The 22,230-nt window shown below is 38.6% G+C and overlaps 1 protein-coding gene across 16 annotated transcripts in view; it reads left to right on the plus strand.

Annotated features, from left to right (window-relative positions):
- Nucleotides 1-22,230, plus strand: part of ZNF536 (zinc finger protein 536) — a 350,225-nt gene that overhangs the window by 25,041 nt on the left and 302,954 nt on the right. The gene's annotated exons all lie outside the window — the stretch shown is intronic.

Raw genomic sequence — 22,230 nt, forward strand, 5'->3', positions numbered from 1 at the left:
TATCACTTGATGGTTGAGAGGACTGGCTGCCTGACTGTCTGATTTAAAGACAGCTTATTGCTGCAGTTCTGCTGCCTTCTGGGTATTTGGCAGTGCTCCAGGGAGCTGACTTCATCCCCACATGGGGATCAAGGTTGAAAGCTGCAGAAAATGGGAAATTTTAGAATTTGTGTATGGAGGTGGAGCAGTGGCAATGGGTAGGAAGATGATGAGTTTCTCTGGGGGATTGGGGAACTAGAATGCTTGATGCTGTGGAGTAGAAGTATGTGGTTGTCACACAAGGTGTTAGGTTCAGCCTCTTTTTTGAGCAATTGAAGTTACCCACTTCGAACATTCCTGCTGTAATTAAAGGTGTCAGACTGTGACCTTTAGCATTCTGGAAAAAAAGAAAAAATGTTACCTTAAGGAATTTCCCATACTTTGAACCAGAACAGAATTCATGGGTATGTTCTAGATTTATCTTGGTCCTTAGAGACCGAGAACCTCCTCAAAATTTACTGCTCTAGGAAACTGCTACTCTAGCAGCTTTAGTGGTTGTTTCTAAGGTTAGACAAATTCACAGAATCATAGAATCATAGAATATCCTGAGTTGGAAGGGACCCTTAAGGATCATCAAGTCCAACTCTTGACACCGCACAGGTCTACCCAAAAGTTCAGACCATGTGACTAAGTGCACAGTCCAATCTCTTCTTAAATTCAGACAGGCTCGGTGCAGTGACCACTTCCCTGGGGAGCCTGTTCCAGTGTGCAACCACCCTCTCTGTGAAGAACCCCCTCCTGATGTCAAGCCTAAACTTCCCCTGCCTCAGCTTAACCCCGTTCCCGCGGGTCCTGTCACTGGTGTTAATGGAGAAAAGGTCTCCTGCCTCTCGACACCCCCTTACAAGGAAGTTGTAGACTGCGATGAGGTCTCCCCTCAGCCTCCTCTTCTCCAGGCTGAACAGGCCCAGTGCCCTCAGCCGTTCCTCGTACGTCTTCCCCTCCAGGCCTTTCACCATCTTCGTAGCCCTCCTCTGGACACTCTCCAACAGTTTCATGTCCTTTTTATACTGTGGTGCCCAGAACTGCACACAGTACTCGAGGTGAGGCTGCACCAGCGCAGAGTAGAGCGGGACAATCACCTCCCTTGACCTACTAGCGATGCCGTGCTTGATGCACCCCAGGACACGGTTGGCCCTCCTGGCTGCCAGGGCACACTGCTGGCTCATATTCAACTTGCTGTCTACCACGACCCCCAGATCCCTCTCTTCTAGGCTGCTCTCTAGCGTCTCATCGCCCAGTCTGTACGTGCAGCCAGGGTTTCCCCGTCCCAGGTGCAGGACCCGGCACTTGCTCTTATTGAACTTCATGCGGTTGGCGATCGCCCAGCTCTCCAACCTATCCAGATCCCTCTGCAAGGCCTTTCCACCCTCATTCGAGTCCACAATTCCTCCAAGTTTGGTGTCATCAGCAAACTTGCTCAAAATACCTTCTATTCCTACATCCAGATCGTTTATAAAAATATTGAAAAGTACCGGCCCTAAAATGGAGCCTTGAGGGACCCCACTGGTGACCGCCTGCCAGCCTGACGCAGCCCCATTCACTATAACCCTTTGGGCCCTGCCCGTTAGCCAAATTGGTGACCTTTAGGAGAGTATCGTGTTATCAAATAGACCAATCAACTCTTTAGCAAATGTGCAAGATTCATCTTCACTTAAGCATCTATGTGTAGAATTAAATTGAATGTCTCTCTAATACATAGATTTTGCATTGCATTTGCTAAAGAAGACCTTTATTTGGTGTGTCTGATTCCTGGAAGAATAATCCTCAGAGGCATAGGACTTGATTTCCTGAGCAGGGCTATTGTTGTGCTTTATAATGAAAAGTAAGTACTTGGCCCTTCTGGGAATCAAAATGTGGATGATTCAAAATTAGCCTCCAAAATTTTGAGTGTTTGGATATGAATGGTAAAAGTATTAAAACTAAGACAATTCAGATTAGAAAGCAGATGTTAACGCACACACACACACACGTGCACACATGTATGCATACGCAAAGTTAGTGTAATGGATTAAAACTCAGTTCTGATAAAACTGGACAATATGCACTGTAGAATGTAGGCTAACATATCTTCAAACATTGGTTAGTGCTTAAGGTAACAGAAAATTAATGCACATGAATGACAGTTGTTCCTGAGAGAGTCATTACATGCAACTGTGGAAAGTCTCCTTTCCTTGAATTCCACTGAAGTTAAGAAAGTTGTTATAAATGTTTGATAGAACAAGATGGACAATTGCCCCAGGTGGTCTGAGGTTTGACCTGTACCACAATGGTTGCAAGAAGCCATTTTCCACAGTGCCTTTTCGATTTAATTTATTTGTAGGATAACACTGGAATGGCTAAATCTTTGATTCCTTTGACTCTCAGCTCTTTTACACTGTTAGTGGTTCTAGGGAGATTAGGAATGCAGGACACAACATCGCTATGTACAAAGTTTGTATCAAATAAAAGGATTCAATTTTCTGCCAAGTTGGGGTTTAACCTCTCCTAGATCCTGAGTTGTGCATAATTAATGTATTTTCAATATCTTTCAGCATTTGACTTTCAGAATTCTCTCCCAGAATTAATCTTAAAGATGTTTCAGTATTCTGCCTTCAGGAAGACAACTTGCTTTTAGCTCATGCCATAATTTTTGGTTTCAGTTTTTGGATGTCATGTATCACTCTGATTAAATGTCTTTTTCTTGCAGAAGGCTATTCTCATAGAAAAAAAAAATCAAGCTATTATCTAACAAATGTGTGGCAGTTAGTGCTAGTGTGGGCTAGTATATTTTTAATGGCAGCAATCTCTTCCATTTTGTTACATGTGAACAAAACCTCTTGCCTGCTTTATATCATCAAAGAGCTTGTCCAGATTTGGTGGTTTTAGGTTGGGTAACATTATGATGGACGAGTTGACAGTTCATTAAACCAAAGATTTTTTCCGTCCACAATAGTCTGCCTTGTGTATTTACTATTATTGAAGTCTGCACAATGGCATCTGTAAATAAGACATGCCTTTCCTTTCCACTAGCGTCAACGACTGATGGTGGATGCCTACTAACAGAAATAAAGCAAGTGTCCTGCTGAGCTAACTTTTAATTCAACAACACAGTGTGTATAAGTACACTAGTGCCATTGTGAAAGAATGGCTTTTTTTCCATTAAAGCAATATTACTGTCCCTGATTCTCCTGCCTGTCAAATATGCTGAGACAAAACGTTTTTGTTTATCTTAGTAGCAATTCATGAACCAACTGGTAGTAAGTTGTAGGTATGACCTGTGCAGCTTTACATGCAGTAGCTAGCTTCCTAGCTTGTTGAGCCACTGTGATGTTTGGGATGTACATTCTTTGAAGATTACTTCTAAAGAAAGGCATCCAAATCCTTAATTCGAGATTCTGTCTATTCCTGTGGTGTTTACATTCCAGTATGGCAGAAGATCACTGAAAAAAGAAAAGATGAAAATACACTTAAAAAAGGGCTGCTTAAACCAGGTCTCCTTCAAAGAATCACAGTCCTCCACCTCCTCCCCTCTTGTAAAGACTGGGATTAATGTTTTGTGCAGGAAAAAATATATATTAGTAGGCAATTTAGCAGTTTGTCACAGTGCTATTAGTTAGAGAGCCATCCACGATGAGGTACTGGGCATCACGATATAGAAAGCCTCTTCCACTGCTGGAGCTGTCTTTTTTTTTATACTAACACAGCTGTGAAGTTATTTGCTTCTGTGTGTTATCTTGGTGCTATTGTTTTTACTTGCTACTTAAAAACTACAGCCTAATCAACTTCCAGAGTGCTCTTTTTTTTTTTTTTTTTAAATAGTTTCAACTGTATAATAAAAGGATCAAATATTTAAAATTGTTCGGATGTTACTTTATTAAATGCATTTGTAGGAGAATGGGAATAGTTACTGTGTGGCTTTCTTGTAGCATTGACTCTTCCAATTGTTTAGTTTTGAATTCAATCTACTTAAAATATGCAGCATATTTTTTTTTTGTGTGTGTGAATATGGCGTTCATTAAAGGGACTAATAACAAAGACTAAAGCTTGGCACAGTGTGGATGTTATGCAAGCTTTCCCCCACGCAGTTCTGCCAGCACCCCTCAATTCTGACCTGCAATAATACCCTTGCTATTCTAGTCCTGGGCCTTGCCTGAACAGTGGCTGCAAACTGTGTCCAATCATGTGTGTGTGATTTCTGTGATATAGACAAATGAGATCTTTAAACTCATTTTTGCTTCTGACCTTACAGTAAGTCATTGGTGTTTTTATAAACAATTTGAGCAAGTAATTTCTTAATAAACCAGGGGCAATGGCTGTAACAGTAGTAGTAAAAAGAAACTGATGGACTATTTCAAGGTAGACCAAAACCCTGTGTTTGTATGGGAAGGTAATGATTTAGAAAATCTGATTCTATTATTGTTAGCTTTAAGAAATTTTGAGTGCACCTCTGGTGTAATTGGGATTCTCTGTCTTTATATGTTTGTAGCAAGTATTTATAGGATGCAGAAGGATGATTTTTTAATTTTTTTTTTCAGATTAATTTATCATCATAGAGATGGCATCATACACTCAGCCATCATTGTGTGGTACTGCAGCAGGAGTGAAAAGATCAATTCCTTGAAAGGGCTCGTGCCCCTGGAATTATATATATATGTGTGTGTGTGTATATGTGTATATATATATATATTATTTTTTTAAGGGGTGTTAGTAATTTGAGGCAACTGTAGTAATTTAGTGAGTGATCAGCAACATGGTATGTAAACTCTTGTAGAGAGCATTGCTTTAAATGCAGACAACTCAAATAAGCAATCCTGCAGGCAAAACAGATTCACCTACACTTATGCAAATACTAAATCCCAGTAAAACATTAATTTTAAGATTAAAAATAGTCTTTCCACTACCCAAACACCTCTATAACGCTGCTTCTGTCCTTTAAAAAACAGTTTTATGAAGGAGCAGTTGAACCAAAATTGAAAAAAGGGGGCATGTAGCCTTTCAGGGTATGATGATTAGTATTAAGATGAGTTGCACTTTAGCTAGGCTGAAACTTGTTCGTAACAGAATGTTAAATACTTACTGAAAAGAAAGATTATGTCTATCTAGTTACACCATTCCTTGATATATGCACCATGTCAGAGTGCCATTGTCTCCTGGGTAAAGACTGAGAGTTCAAATACCCACTATCTCTCCCCTGGTGCTCCAAATGCTCTGCTTTGAAGTTTTTATAATCCATCTGTCATCTTCTAGCAGGGAGGGCACATGTTCTGTACCACTCAATTATAGAATTCTCTTTTGCCAGCTACAATGAGACAGGAAAGAATGTTATGGGTGGTTGAGAGAAACTGTCAGATATACTAAATTCCTGGGATTCATATGGATGATGTTATTCCACTGTAGGAACACAGCATGTGTTATTGTTAAAATGTATTAAGGATACATCTTGTATTGTACAGTTTAAGCGTTTTGATATTTGCATAGTTTTGTTAATATTTGATTTTTATTTAAGAAATGGAAGCAGCCAAACAGTCTGAGGTTTGATCATTTCATTTGTCTCAGGCAGCAAGAAGTGACCAAATATGCATATATTTTGGAATATCAAAAATTATCATGGTTTCTGTTACAACAGTGAAATGGAAAGATTGTATTGTTTTTGTGTAAGAGCTGTGGAACAGTGGAAGTGTTTATAGACCGGTAATATTTGCCATACCAATTGTTTGTATTATGATATGAACTGAAGGCCTGAAAATTATATGTACTACCATCTGGTGAAAACAGAAGTAGCATTTCATTATGTGGTGCATATAAACAATAGAAGCAGAGTATTCTGAAAGTATAGTTAATATTGTGCTTAAAGAAATCTACCTTATAGGGACCTAGCTTGTCTGATAGCATGCAGATTTTTTTGTGTGTGCTTAGTCCCTGGGGTGATTTAATTTCTTGTTTTACGTGAAATGAGTTTGATGATCTCAGCTAAGTCTCTAGTGGATATTAATTCACGGCGTAAGACATTTCACATAGCTTTGCAGAGGCTGGCATAATTTTAAAATTGTATGTTTTACGCAGAGTAGGGTCAGCATGTGTTGGAACTGAATTTATTGGAATACCTAGTTTTTCAGGGCAGCTTTATGATGCCAGTACCTGAAAACGTTGTGGTACATAAATGCATAGTCTGGCATGAGTCAACCACCCATCGTCAAATTCAGTTTTAAGTAGGCACCTTGATGGGATCCTTTTGAAACTTCAGTGGTGGACCAGAGGCCATAGGAGTCTCCAGATGGTACAGTCCCCTTTGTGAGCTGAAATCCAGCTCCTTCAAATGTGTTCTGGGCAGTCGGCAAGTCTTATTTAGGATGTATCTGCAGTATAAATACATTCTTTTCTTCCAAACAAACAGGAATCCTGCCATTTCTGGATCCTGGCAACTGCTTTCACATAAAACTTACCATAGCAGCTTGTTATTTTGCAGCCTATCGCCTGTTTGCCAGGTCCCCTGGGCTGGGGGCAGCAAATGGAAGGTGTCCCTTTCAGGTCTGGGAGGTGAGGGGATCATCCTGGGGCTGAATTCTGGTCATCAAACCTCCAGATGCCCTTGAGCTGGGAACAAAAGGGAATATCCGTGTTTAGCTGATGTGGGGCAGTTACATTAAAAAGGGAAGTAGCTCTTACAAAAGCTTCAGTGGAAAAAAAAAAAATCAATAAATTAGATAAAGCATTGTCAGAGGGAAACTTGTCCTTCCTCTTTACTGCACAGGACCAGGACACTGGGCAGAAGCAGTTCTGAAAGCATGGACTTCATTGCTGGACCTCACTTGGATCATGTTTATCCCTTTGGAGCTGTCTAATGTTTGTTTTATTCTTTTCCATCACCTGTTATTACCTGCTTCCTGACACTTTGTGAAAATTGTGCAAATGGAGGAGATTTTTAGAATGGGGCTCTCCTTTTTAGGTCACGTTAGTAGATCCCCACAGACATCCCAAGAAGAGATGGACATGAAGCACTCCTGAAAGCAGTGGTGTGAAGGGCAGCACTATGTGTCAGAGATGTGCTTTTAAAGAGCAAACATTTCTAAATGAGTGTTGTTCCACAAGGTTGGCTTGTGTCGAGTTCCTTGCTGCATGGGCTACTCTGGCTAAACTCGCTGCTTGACCTGTGTTCGTGGGGCTCATTCTGACCACAGGTGGGACCTGCCAATGCTCACTGAATAACTGCAGTTTCCAAAGCCTTTTAGCTCAGAAATGGCAAGATTATTATTAATTACTGCATCCAATCTTCCAGTCCTTACTCATGTGTTACTCCTGTTAGTCTTGAGTTAGCTGAAACTTAACTCAGTCTATTCACGATACTGACACTGGATACTGTGAGTGTGAGGTGGAAGCTCACTTGTGGTTTTGTTATATAGCAGCCAATGCAAGCTTCAAAAACACTGCAGATTCATTTTTATACAAGCTTTGCCATTAGTATGTTTATCTAACCTATATAGACGAAAGATTTTAAGTATCAAGGAAATATTCCACTAATCCCATACTGTAATGTTTTTTCACATGCAGCAGCATTTTTTAAGCCAAGGTATAGTTCTTAATGTTTTGCTTGTTCTATTTCTTTTCTCCCTTTTGCCTAGATTTCCTTGCGTATCTTTCATTATTTCTCTTCAGCAGTTTTTTTCCATTATTTCTTTCTCTTCTTTCTCCTTTTCCGCCTGTATCTTACAGGGATACATTAACAGTAGGAGCTCCAGTTGGAAGATTAATGGTGAAGAACAGGGTGTTTAAGTCCTAGGAGAAACTTCATCTCTCATGCACATGCGTACACACATACAGGGAGGTGTGTGTGTGGGGGGGGGGGGGGGGAGGAAGGGGGGAGTGAAGATTGCTGTTTACAGGACCTACTAAAACTTTGAGACCATGAAAAGTATTTGCACTTACTCTCTTAATCTTCACTGTGTTTCATAACCTACACTCTGAGGGCTTCCACTGTGTTTTAAGCCTGCTATATCATGACTTCATTTAAATAGCAGCAAGAGGAAGTAGCCATGTGGTAGTTAGTATGTTATGAAGTCAGGAAATCTTAAATTACTATTTTGATATAAACATGTCATAGACATTTGTATTTATGTAAGCCCAGTTGTGTTTGAAACAAACACAGGAGCAGCAAAAAGAAAAGAAAAGAAAACAAACAAACAAACAAAACCAACAACAACAAAAAACACCACCCCCAATTTTTTCTTGAATGCATGTATATGTATTATGATTATAATGATACTCTTTCTATTTGCCTCGGTACTGGTAAAAAATATTTATTCACTGGAATTTTCTAGAAAGAGCTATCTTAATCAACAGTGCAAAATTCTGTTTGCCCAAGCAATTAATATTTTTGATGGGCAAGTAAAATATGTGGTTTTCTTGCAGCTTGTACATCCTCCTCATGGTAAATACTGCCAAATAGATTTACTATCTGGACAGATAAATTTTTCATTATCATTTGGAGGCCTGATTTAAAATATATTACTTTGAGAAATACAACATTGAGATTTTAACCACTTGTATTGTGCTACAGCTTATAGCTTACAGTTCTGTTGTAAGGATGATGCGTTAATGTTTGAGTTCTTTATAAATTTATGTGTTATATATAGTGAGTTTCCTTTATGATCTAGTGTTTTATTAAGCTGGAAATTTATAAATGTGTGAATTTTAAAGCCACTGGTCATTAGGTAGCATGTTGCAGTTTGGGATTTTTCTTGTTTTATTTTTAAGCTTAACGTTTATTACTGTCCTTTCCGTATTTTCCCAGGAGATTAAGGTCGAATTTTTTATGCATGTTGAAAAATATTCACTTATCAGTATGGGAGCAACTGTAAACAAGTGATAAAGTGACAACATTTACAACAGCAAAACTGACAGCATTTGCTTTAATTTTCTGCCATTTTTGTAATTATATCAATCAAGACCAAAACTAAAATGATATTTTAGCGTGCTGTAAGAAATGAGGAATTCAGATCTTAAAAGACCATTACAATTAGCTTTGAAACATTCACCATTTTAACATAATTGTTTCATATAGCTTATACGTCTTCATTTACAGGCAAATATTCTGTTGATCTTTTATAAACAAAGTAGCACCCATCTGCTTCTTGAGACACTCCTGGCGCCTATTCATTGCAAAAATAATACATGTCCTAATGACTTCCACATATTTTGAAATCTCCCTTTTGAAATTGGTCTTGGCAGATTATTTGCAGGTACTTGAGTTGCATCTGTTTGCAATTTTGCAAATGCGGAAGACTTTAATGTTGAGCACTGCAAGAGGGCTATTTTAATCCTCAGATAACATAGGCTGTCATCAAAAGCCACATTTATCTTTTCGAAGGTGGGGCAAATGTTTAATGTTAAAAGACAGTAAAAGGTCAAGGTCAAGGCTAAGGTCTGAATATTTTCCTTTCATAAAATTGTGTCTTTTGTCATTTACTTCTTGCATTTCTTTCATTTAAGTTTCAGCTTAGCTTCCCATTGCCAAGAGGATGTTTTACTGATAAAATGAAAGATCAGGAAGAGAGTAAATCTGAAATAATTGTGAACTTCAGTCTGTTGTACTTATTATTACCATGTGGTTAGCAGCTGACCAACTTAAGCCGTTTTTATTTACACTACAAAACTGAGCAGCATTGTCCTAGGAAAGTACAACTTTTCTTTTATTTGATCTGTTAAAATGGAGTTAAGGGTCTCCCTTCATTTTGCAGAAGCAAGGAGGTAAGGTTGAAATGACATCCTTAATGTACCTCATTGGGCCTTGTTATTGCAGCACATATGGTACACTATGAAGGATTACCAATTGTTAAAGGACCCCTGCAAGAGTTGGGCACGGTGGGGGTGAGTTAAGGATGACATTTCAGCTTTAATTCCTTTCTTGTTTTCATGTTACCATTTGACTGTTAGCATTTCTTTATTATTATTTTTTAAAAGACTTAATTTTGTCTCTTGAACATTAAAATGTGCCTTCCCGCATAAAAAGGATCAATGCTTTAATGCAGAGGGAATTATGCACCAAAATCTCTTAGAAACAGTTATTTCTAGGCAGTTACTTTCAGCTCATGTTATGCAGGAAGAATGGTTGGAAACCCAAAAATATGCCAAGGTTTTAACCGCTGTGAGGTTTAGTATGAAAGAGGACTGAATGAGTGTTTTGTGCAATACACGTTAGTTTCATGTTTCTTGATCAGCTCAGTGGTTACACGAGGAGCATGCGTTTACCTAGAAACTCTTAGTCAAGTATTGTAAAGTTTGCTGTGCTTACAGATTAACAAAACGGCTGTGAGGTAGTGGTTTAGGAAAGTTTCCTACTGCTCCGCAGCCACCTCTAAGGTGGAACAATAAAGCTATTTTTACAGCTCATAATAGTACAGGACAGGAATAAATACATCAACCAGATAAAATTGCTGTGAGAACTGAGGTGGTGGGATGGTAGTATTTAAGATAGCATTTGACCAGGGGTAATGACTTCAAAAGTGTCTCAGGGAGCTACATGCCAGTGGCTTAGATCTTGTGAAGTGTTGTAGCCTTTTGGAATTTTAGGTTCTTGATCTCTATTTTAGTGGGATTTGGGTGCCTGAATAAGGGTCAAGAGCTTGCATGCCTTTGAGTTTCTGGTCTTCTGTTGAGTTTTCAAAAGGACGTTATGCATGTCTCTTAAAAATATTTCCCAGGATGGGTGAATTTAATATAATTGGAGTGCTATTGAATACTCTCAAATGTGTACTATGGCCAACCAGAACCCTTCTTTTTGGTATTAAATGAAAATTCAGCTTATATATCAGCCTTCTTTCTCTCTATCTTGGCACACTGGTTTGATGCTGTCTTAAAGGATGTAGTGCCATCTCCTCTATCAGCATGCTGCATCCTCATTATCATTTAATTATTTGTTTCTACTGCAGAACACTCGGGCCTACTCAGTGAACAGCTGTCTGTGCTGGGGTGGAGCTGAGTATTTGGGGAATGAGTAACTAGAAGTAGTTGCAGTGATAGGATGGAGTAGTTGAAGAGTCTTAGCTGCTTAGAAAGATACTATTTACTAAACTGTGGTACAGGAAAAAGTGGCAGGTTTGGAGTTATTTTGTAATTTTTTAGGCAGAGAATAAGGAGTCATGCTGAAGGTGACAAGGAAATGATATTACCAATTAACAGTGACAGAAAGTAGGGAATGGCACGAGATTGAAAGTAAAGACAAGTAGCTCCGTTTTATCCTTTCCAATTGAAATTGGCAGAAACATAATTAGAAGAGGTGGTCTCAGAGGCTGAAGCGCAAGGCTTGTATAGGAGACAGGTTTAGGAAGTAGATGCAGGTGTCATTAACGTAAACTTGGAAGAAGAAGGCACGCAAGTAAAGGAGATCCTCTAGAGAAAGAGAGGAGTGAAGAACACAAGGGTTAAACATAGCTGGGTGACACCACAAAAAATTAGAGATGGTTGAGGCTGTTGTAGCAAATGAGATACTTCTAGGAACAGTTTTGGGACAAGAACTGTGGAAAGATTGATTCGTGGAGCAGTGAAGTGATCCTGGTTGCTCTCCTGCTGAAGCACTGACACAGTTAAATTTGTTAGATCAGTTTGTTAGATCTGATGGGACAGCAGCACAAAGTGGTTATCTAGTCAGGAGCAATTGTCATGTTATTGTTCATATGCTTTGAAAAATGTATTGTGCAGTTACTGCAGCCAATTTTCAAATGATAACTTAGCCATTATCCTCACTTTTTATGGCTCAAAATATGATTCCACATTATGGATTAGTGTTTTGCAAAAACAGCAACCTACCACTTAATGTTTATGTACTGCTACAGTCCGACATGTGCTGATGGCCATAATAAATGATGTTTTTATATATCAAAGTTTTGTTATCCATATCTTCCTTACATCTTTTTCCCTAATCACTTGCCTCTTTTTCTCAGTTGAGAAAGTTCTCTGTGATCATTGTTTGGGGATTCACAGAGGAGGTTAAGTCCACCTGCTTCCTTGCACATTGGCAGTGGGGTAATAAAGGCAGCACTGGTCCCGGTTCAGTGCTCTTTAAACAGGTTTGTGCACTTGGGCTGCCCACTTTCTGCTCACCCACTTCTGCAGGAAGGGAAATGCTCCTGTCTCTATGCCCAAAGGCATGCTTTTTTTGTTGTTCTCATCATTGTTGTTGACAGTCATAGCAGGGTGATGCTCTCCTGGGAATTTCTGAGGCTGTGTGAATGAACAGAAGATCTAGGGTCATTGTAATGATCTTCACTTTCTTTTGCTGCTGCTTGAACTGGATATACCTAACTATTCTGCCTAAGAAGCAAGCCCTGTCCTCTTGTTGTCTCCTTATTTTTATTGTCTTTAGATGCATATTGATGTTCACCTGCCCAGATACCTTTACAGCTACTAATGAAAAAATACCTACATTAACAACATAGACACAAGTGCGCCTTGGGATGAATATATTATTTATAAAGACTTACCATCACACCCCTCACAGTTACATTTTATGCTGCTTGTGGGTGTACTCCTGTGTCTTGTTGGCAATGCAATTAGTTGCACTGTGGGAGATTCCCAGGTTCAAAGCCAGGCATGTAAAATCTATTTCACCCCTTTTTAATATGTTGGTCTTTTTGTAAATGAAAAAAAAAATTAAAAAAAATCATGACACCCCTTAACAAACAAAGCAGAATAACAGTATTTGAGAAGATCTTACCAAGTCTTATCCAGCCTCTATTGCTGCTGCTTGTGTGTTACAGCTCAGCATAGTTGTACTAGACTAGTACTGCTCTGCAGGTGGAAGTGTGAGGGCCATTGAACACTTTGAGTTTTTCCAGTGGATCACAATTACAGAAACATCTGTGCTAAATAACTTTGTGCAGATGCACTGTGAAAATTCAGTGTTCAATAGCCCTCAACATTTCTAATTTCTTACTTGTGGTGGTGTAGTTTAGAAGTTGCACGTTGGGTTGCAGTATAAAGCATATTGGAAACATTTGTGAAGGGCCTTTTTGGAATGCTTATGCTGCAGTGAAAGTATTCCCAAGCACTTTGTTTCTTTATTTAGAGTTATTCCATTAAAAATTGGACAAAATACATGCTAAGAATGCTGTTGATGTAATGTTGCATGAGAGTGCAGAGGTCTGGTATACCGTATGGAAAGAAGCTGAAAATCAAAATTTTGGGGAAAGTACTAAATTCAGGACATGAGGGCAATTTGGAAAAGCTAGGCTTTAAAAATATTGAATGCTACAGTGAGATCATACAATTTGAAAAAGTTGAATGCATATGCTTCTGCAGGAAATGTACTCCCTACCTTCCATTCTCTTTTATCTAGGTGCTCTCTATATTACAACAGCAGGAATGAACTAAAATCTTCAGGAATACAGAAGCAGTTCTGTGAATACTTTGGGTGGTTCCAGGCTTATCTTCCATAAAACAGCTAAAAGATGTAAATGCAGGTAGTGTTTTGCTGCTGTTTTTTATGGGGCTAATTTAATTTTTAACATAATCCATGAAAATGCTTTAAACAGATCTTGATATTAGTTTCAGCAGTATCTACAGTGGAGGAATGATTTGCTGGAATCTTGTTCAATGAGACATCCACTGAGGGACTTTTAATACTTTTCTCCTTCATCAGGATATCAATGAAATTGTCTGGACTGCAGCTAACTATATATTTCAAATTTAAGCCTAGTCTGTTGGGATAGGTGGCAAAGGGACAAGTCATGTGCTCAAAGTAGTGTGATATTTATCCTGTGTTCCTTGTAGGCTGAGCTTATCCCATATCGTGGCAGTCAGCCCAGCTCAGCAAAAGCCATTTCCACTTCATTTCTCAATGTCTGATTTTGCTTCCATTGAAGTTAATGGCAATACTCCCACTGTCTTCAAGTGTACAGGGATCAGATATTCAGAGAGGCTGGCTACACTTTCAGTGCTTTCATCTACTTGGAAGTCAAATTTTGTACTTAACTTCTTTTAATCTCTTGGAAAACTTAAGATTTACTTATTTTTCTCCCAACTATTTCCGTAGCCTAGTGTTATGCGTTTCTGTGATTTTACTTATTAGTGGGAACTTGTCATTAGTATTTTGTTTTGGTTCTTACAATAACTTTTACTTTAATGTGAGAAATTTGTTTTTTATGATCAGATTTTGTTGTTGTACTCCAAATCATTGCAACCTTTCCATGGACATAGGCTCTTGTTAACAAAGGTCTTAAAATGACTAGCCACACATAACTATTTGTGTTAATGAAATACTTGGCTGCATTTATGGTCCATTCAGAAACAAGTATGAGTCTGATAGATACAAATATGTTTTTCAGTGTGGATTTACATACATTTATGGATTAGAATCAGGCATTCCTCCTTTTATAGTCAGTGTAGGTTTAACTAGGTTAAAAGGTTTTCTTGCATATTCATCCAGACATTTATTTTGAAATAAGCTTCTGGTTTAAGTTTTGCACAAATTAAAAAGTACATAAAAACTGGAGGAGGAGAAGAGAAGTGAGTTGAAAGAAATGAAGAACTAAGTATATTTAAGTTTTATGGCTTATAAACCTCCAAATTTCAGAGCTTTGCAAAATTAAAAGGTTAGCTATGAATAAGCACAATCAAATCTTTTCTTTTGTCCATATTTAATTCAAATGAGATTGCTCCATATTGACTTCTAATGCTAAAAGGCCACCCATCATGGAATCCCTGCAGCCAATGAAGCAAGCAAGTGAATGCTTTCTTAAATGATGCTAATCAGTCCAGAGAGGCCTGCCCTCTATCCCCATCAGTATTCTGTAATTCAGATGTGCTGATAACCTGAAATTGAATGTGTCAGTATGCAGACACGTGAAGAAAAAAGGAAACTAAAAGGCAAAAGAGACAGCTATAGAGACAATGCCTGTTTGATTTTTTTATTTTTTTTTTTACTTCCAAGTGAAGAATAAAAAGAATAGTTGGTAGTTCTTCTCAAATGCTTACTGAGAGCAGTACAAGAACATACAGAATATTCATAAGTAGCCTAGACTCAGTTTTCAAACTGAGAGGGAATATTAAAAAATGAGAAAAAAACAACAAAACACAAACCCTACTATCCAAAATAAAATACACTTTAAAAAGACGATTCTTACCCTTCCAATAGCTAGCAGGAGGACTCAGTTGTTATCTCTTACATGTCTTGTTTTTTTTTTTTTTTTTTTTTTTTTTTTCCAGCTTTAGATTTCAGCTGTTCTATATCACATCTGGTTTAAATTTTGAACAGACACTTCATGTCAGATGCAGATTTTCTTCCAAAGAGTGACATACGTTTGCTGTTGGTTTTAGACATGGTTGTATCAAAAATAGTTTTTTTTTTTTCCTTTTTTTTTTTTTTAACTTTAGTATAAAAATGATTTAACTTTCTGAAATAATTCTTGCAGAAACTTTGTGTCTAATTCTGGCCTGTTGTATGTGTGGAAGTGGCAGGCATATCTCTGAAGGCAAAATTAGGTCTTTTAAAATGTTCTGCTGTTTCTCATAGTGTACATTGATTGGAGGGGTTGCTTGAATTTGAATTTGGCCTGCTGGGTTTGGACTCTAGGTCCCTCTTATTTCATATATTCAATTAAAAAAAAAAAGCATTGGAATGTATGTTCCATAATTTATTGTGTACATGCTGTATAAGCTTAATTGCTTTTTAAGATATTAGCAATGGAAGATCTCTCCACTGACAGCTTCCACCACAAGTTCATAGGACAGAAATGATGATAAAGGTCACACACAGATGAAAACTGGGATGCCAAGAGGAGAAGGTTTGTTAACCACATGGTGCTGATACAATTTTGTTACATGAATTGTAATCTGTGATGTATGGAAAACCATCTAGCTTTTTTCATTGGTGAGTCACAAAGGAAGTATGTCGGCATCTCCATTTAAAAATGGGAGACAGGGACATCCAGAATTAGGACAACCTGGAGTTAGTGAGTGGGTCACCTGGCCAAGCTGGGAAGTGAACATGGTCTCTTGACTGCAGCACTGTCTACTAGGGTGTGCTGTCGGCCTCAGTGCTCTTCCCAGGAGCTCATCTGTCCTCAGAAGTAGCAGCCATCACATGTGCATGTGGAGCAGCTCCATGCATGCCAGTGGAGCAGCTGCCTCTGAGCCTGGAGGGCTGCTCGGTGGCCATGGGCTCACACTGGTCAGAGCATATACATGAGTATGAGTATGTTCATGACAATGAATTAAAAAATAAGGGAACTGACTGAAAAAGTAACAGAAGTTCCCAGTTTGTACTCTGTATTTGTCATTCTGTCTACTATTACAAGGCACCTGCAGGACTTGCTTTAGGCAAATTTAAGGTTACTATGGAATGGAATTCCTACCTATTGGAAAAGGTTGCTCTTTTCCAATTCCAGATAATTATTAGTGTACTTCTCAGGCTGGACTGAAAGGGTTTTAACAGGCCTTGGTAACCAGTTTTTGCTTCCAGAGGATTCTGGTGTGCCCACTCACATACTGTCTACGTCTATGCTGTCTAATGCCTATCACATGCTGAGAGAAGAGGAGTGAAGCTTCTGTAGCTCACCAGCTCTGCTCACCCCTTGGCTGGGTGCTTTCTGTCAAGCATAGCTGTGAGCAGGGTACCAGATTCCTCAGGGTTGATGGAGAGGTTCCTGTTGACTTGTGTGCGTATGGCCTAATGCTCCTGCCATTAGCCTGATTTTCAGTGTGCTGAGAACTGCAGCTTCTGTTAATCAGTGGGATCTAAGTGTAATTAGCATTTATGAAGGGACCACTCAGACGCGCTGCTGCCACGACTTTCCAAGTCTATTGATGGAATGGAAAGAGACCAAGAACCTCACCCTGTTCTCTGGTCCCTGTCTGCCACCAGGAGATTAGAAGGCTAGCCTGAACAGGATGAAAATGACATCCTGAATTTTAATTATTTATCTGTACACTTTTTTATATCTTTTCATTGCTTGGATATTTTGTCTTATCTTAAAAATATTTATTTGAAATTGTCAGTGATCAAAGGCTTGGAAACAACAGAGCTGGATATGATATTTTTTTTTTTCTTTGGAGGAAATTGGAGTGTCAGGATAATTCTTGTGTATGCAAACATTACAAGATGAAACCAATCCAAACGTTACATCCTTAAACTTCATTGTAGAAGGTTAAAACTAATGTACATATATATGATTTACCTACTGTGAGAATTCAAAGATATCTGGTATATCTTGTTTTTAATTCAAATTAACCAATTTTTACTTGATCATTTTATACACACATGCACACACACTCACTCCCTCACAAACACACATCTGTGTGCTGAATTGATAAAGAAAGAACTCTGGTTAAATAATCCACTTTTGTCTGACAACGGAATCAGTTATAGAGGTGCAAATATGCAGAAAGCTATTTGGAAATGCATCCTCGTAGTTGTCAGGTTTTATTATGCAGGAAGGTGTCATGTTTGTTACGAAGCTGAGTGCAGATGGCAGAGTGGAAGAAATGGATCACTAATTTTAACAATGATTAATGAACAGAGATAGAAAATGAATTACATTGGACTATCGGAGGCAAGAAATATTTTTGAGAAAATTTTGACTCATCTGCTGTGCTGTTCTCTGTAAATTATTTTCTGAAATTCTATATGTTGTCAACAGTTGACTGCATTTTCCATTATTGTCTATTTCTGTTCTTAAGTACTTTTGTGTTATTAGGGATACATAATTTCAAAATACCAATACATTCCTGATTACTTAGAGAAAATATATGTAACTATATGAATGTTCCAAAGGCTTGTCCACAAATGTCCTGTTTTATAGTACTTCCTCATTCTTCACCATTTTATCACTACATTAGCAATATTTAGTTAATTTTTTTTTTTTCCTCTAATAAAAGGAGGTAGTTGGGGCAGAGAGTGTTCGGTGTTCAGAAAATAAGGAAAAATGTAGACACAAAGTTAACAATAAAAGGCAGCCAAGTGGGTTAGCATGGTTTTAAGCTTACTGTGCTGATTCCACTATCTGTGATTTCACAGTCTAACCGGGAAAAACATACACACAGCTGCTTTTTAAATTGCTGCCACCCACGTGCTCCCCTGCTTCACTATAAACTCAGTTGGCGCACATGTCCTCCCTGTGCCTCCGCACACACTCCATGACTGGTCTTGCACATCCCTGGTGACAGAGGGAAAACAAAAGTTGCCACCAAGATAAAATTTGTTGTTTATCCTTGTTTTACAACTTGCTGCAGTGCGCCGTCTCCCCAGCTAACCACGGTGCCTTGCACTTCTGATGTGAGGGCTGGGGGACTCGGCCATCCTCACAGGAGGATTAGTTCTGCTTGGAAGAGCTGTGCTCGCACCACCTTCACTCCAATATTAAAATACATATTAAAAAAGAAAAGAAGTGTGGTGACTGAAATGGAATTAAGTATTTCCATTGTCGATTGTGCAGTGGTCTAGAAGTTGAAGTACAGCAGGGCCAAAGGCTGGTTAGCTCTTTGGCAGTGTGAGGTGTTCGCAGGGGCCTGACAGGAGGCCTGGGGCCTGTGTAGTGAGGGTGCAGGGCCTGGCACCTGCTGTGCCATCGCTCCTGTCAGACTGCCCAGGAACGCAGAAACCCGTGTGGTCAGGAAAACAATCGCCTTTGTGCTTTTGGAGAGCTGTCTGGCACACGTGCCCCCTGGATCCCTGTAGATGGCATCATGCTGAATCTCTCCTCTGGTCTCCAGAGACTTTGCAGGCTCCAGAGCTGGGTGGTCACCTGCAGTCTAGCCATGGGCATTGGAAGGTAGACACACTTGTCCTGCATCTCTGGAGTGTCTGTGTTGTTCTGGCTATTGTCATGCTGGTTGGATTTGGTTATTCATTGATGATGCTGGTTAATTGCATTGCTACTACCTCAAACTACAGGCTAAGCAAAGCTGAGACCTCTTCAACAGATTTTGTTGCAGGCAGGGAAATGTACCTGTTCACATTTGATCTGAATTTGGCCTGTCACATTCCATTAACCATGTGGGGTAGGTGACTATACTTCACTCCATTGTGGTGACCTCCTCCTGTTTGATGCTTTATGTTACCGCAGTTGTCTGTACTTTCTGGTGTTTAAGGACCTGATCCTTTTACTTGTGCGAAGAGCTCATTCAAGAAAACTCATTGATTTCAAGGAGACTGTCTGTGTGCAAAAGGAGCACTTTGCAGGATTTGGTCTTAGGCAAGCAGCTTTATTGTTAGAGAGTACCCACTTCTCTGTATGCAGAATAATTCTAAAGATTGCTTGTCGTTCTGTAAAAGAAAACAGTAATTCTGGGGGTAGGTAAAATTATTAAATAACTTTGCAGAAAATAAATGACTTCTGTGGAAAGTGTACAACTTCAGGCTATGGTAGGACATGTTGGGGTTATGAGCAAATGGCAGTTCCACATCCATTGCCTTTTTGAAAAGTGCTGACGATCCAGTTGCTGCTAAGTGTATGGCAGTTGTGATTTTAACTTCAGAAGCTGCAGGGGAAATATTGTTTGAGAACTTCAGGCTCAAGCTTCCACAAGATTTATTCATAAATGCAGGTATATAAGATGCTCAGGAATTATCAACTCTACCTAAATTGCGCTAACATTTGCACAAATGCTTGAAAAATGTTCTTCAAAATGTATCAGGGAAGACTCTCCTGTAGTGTTTTGGTTCTTGGAATAAATAAACTGACTCAGAATAATCTGAACTTTATCATTGGTTTGCATCTGTGACCAAGCTTTATGATTTCTTCCATATTCTGTTTCAAGATGTGCCGTAATCTTGCTAGAAATTGTTAAGATAAAATTTTAAGTGACTTTATGAATGACTCTAACTCTAGTGCTTTGCATGCAATTATGGTCCTGATGGGAACATACTTTAGAAAAACAACTACTGGAACAATAGAAGCCCTGCTTAGGTTACATAGCATATGCTAAACACAGAGAAAACATACACAGTGCTTTAGTGAACAAGGCAGGGAAATGCTCCTGGGAGCCAATTTAGAATGTGACTTAAGGCAAGTGTGGCTTTTTGTGTCTGTTTCTTTTGGCAAACTAGTAAAGTGGTTACTTGGTGGTGGCTGGAATTCCCTTTTAAGCCCCTGAGGTTGTTGTGCATGTACAGAGACTTGTACCTAGACCTCTTGAGGTAGGGTAGGTGTTAACAGGGGTGGCATCCACAGCTTTGAGACATCAGTGCTGCACTTGTACGCTTCTCTTCTGCCTTGTTCTCACATACGCGTGGGGAGATGGAACGTGGACAGATGTACACCAGAAATAATGAGGCTTTGGCAAACCTCTGCTGCTACTACAGCAGTACTATTTTTCCACCTCAGTAATGAAAAGTTAAAATGCTATATATATATATTTTTACGGAATCAATATATATGTAACGAAGTGTCCGTGTGATCAATGTGCCAACTTAGGTTTTCAAAATTTCCTGTTTGGTAGTATAGTTGTACTTGTATATAAAGACATGGCTTTGTACCTATCGAGACATGTTATTTAACTGAATATTGGAAGCATTGCAGACATGAGGGTACGGGTGTGACTAAAAATCCTCTGTGGTCTTTCTTAGACCTCAAGTGGCTCCTCTTAATTTCTTATGGCATCTTATTAGTTGAAGCTAATGCAAGTAACCTTAACTAAATTTTGCTTCACTGTTCTATAAAAAGAAGGAAGCACAATTAAAAAAAAAAAAAAAAAGAGAGAGAGAGAGAGATTTTGAAACATTAGTTCTGTTAGTGTGATGTGCATGCAGCACTGCAAAATGCTTGTGGGACTGACCTCTTAGTTTTCACCATTACTTTGGCTTAGCTTAGCTCAAATACTTGAGCAGAGGAGTTGGGTCTGTTGACATTTCTGTTCAAGTAGTTTTTTCTTGTTTTACTCTGTGTGCAGTACTTTATGTTTTAGAACATTTAGTATATTTGCATAATATATACACCTTTTTTTGCATGTGTATATACACACACACACTATATATATAATATTAATACTGATATGAGCTATACCATGATCTAGAGGATATCCAGGAGGCCTGTCATACTTCTGTTACTTCAGGTAAATAACTGATTGACCTTTGTGGTGTGCTGATACTTCACTAATCAGAACCTGAAATCTGTATAACAACACTTCATTTACTTGATAGACAAAAGAACAATTGCACTTGAAGTAATGTGATTTCTAAATAGACACTGCCTGTCAAAAATAAATGCATTAGAAGTAAAATGTAGCTCAAGGAGACAATTAGCAAACAGAGGTGACACTGTAAACAGGTGCACCCATTATTCCCAAAGCTTGTGGCAATATATTCACATCTTTTAGACTGATGGAAGATCATGTGACAGTTTGGTGAATTATCTATCTGTATCATCTGACTGATGAAGCCTGCTGCAGTTGCAGATCATTTAAAAATGCATCTCACAAATTACATGGTAGCTGGGAAAAAATGCAGGTTTTCCCGAACAATGCCTTTCTAAAGCTATGTGCTGGAATACCTAATTTTTCTTTGAAAGGATGTAGACCGTTTCATTATGCTATGTATACAGTCAGTTAAGGTTGTGCAAATTCATTACAATGTTTGTTAATCTATAAAACATTTTCTATTCTGGTTTTAGTGACATTGAATATTTTTTTTTTTATGTGCTATTTCTGAATCATTTTTTCCCTATGAGCTGAAAGGGAATAACACATTTTTTATATAGACTTCTTAAATCACTACTTATCAAGGAAGATTTGAGATGAGAACAGTTGACCTACATCTTTTTGTGGGTTATTGGATTTTTTTTTTCTACGTAGAAAATGTAAAACAAACAAAAAAGAGGGAGTTTGTTTATAGATTCTTTCTTTACTAGGCTGTGATGAGAGCAGTATCACTTATGAAATGTCCTCTTATGTGATGTGGTGAAAACTGCCTCAGATGGTGTTTTGTAATTTGATGCACTAACAAGATAGCTTGGGAAAATGCATTTTTCATTTCTATCATTTCATAAGTATTTTATATTTTCTTCTCTTTAAGACTGTGAACTGATGATTGTTTCAGTAGAAGTAGAGCTCAGTTGTGTATCAATGGGTAGTTGTTCCTGATGACAATGAGGGTCTAACAGGACACCCTTATAACTTGACCATATATATATATATATATATATATATACGTATATATATTTTATTGCTACCAACCTCAATTAAAGTTATGATTTGAGGCACTCCTATGGAACCAGACATATC

The sequence above is a fragment of the Anas acuta genome, chromosome 10 (assembly GCF_963932015.1).
Source record: "Anas acuta chromosome 10, bAnaAcu1.1, whole genome shotgun sequence".
Taxonomy (NCBI): Eukaryota; Metazoa; Chordata; class Aves; order Anseriformes; family Anatidae; genus Anas; species Anas acuta.